Below are 425 nucleotides of genomic sequence, written 5' to 3' on the forward strand. Positions count from 1 at the left end.
AATGCTTTTTTATACCTTTTACAACATTTTATATAAATAAAAAAGTAATAGCATGTTAAGCTAGTTACTAATTCTATTAGATCACATTAGTGTCTGTTACACTGTTTAGTATGGGATAACATAGAATTATTCTATGCTGTTTGTACATTTTTTATATTCTAACAAAAAAACAGTTATTCGATTTCACTGCAAACATTTAAATAAATGAAAATATATCCTTAGAATTGTTTCATTTGTTGCAGTGATGGTTCTAGGTAACAGACCTAAAAAAAGAAAAAAAGAAAAAAGAAAAAGAGGAACATATTTTATTGATAAGGTGCATTTTATGCATGAAGCATTGTATAGGTTTTGGCAGTAATGTAAATGCCCTGATAACTCTGAGACTGCTGGGTTACATTCTGGTTGTAAGATGATCCCTCCTCCAC

Source organism: Carassius carassius, chromosome 6 (genome assembly GCF_963082965.1).
Source record: "Carassius carassius chromosome 6, fCarCar2.1, whole genome shotgun sequence".
Lineage (NCBI taxonomy): Eukaryota > Metazoa > Chordata > Actinopteri > Cypriniformes > Cyprinidae > Carassius > Carassius carassius.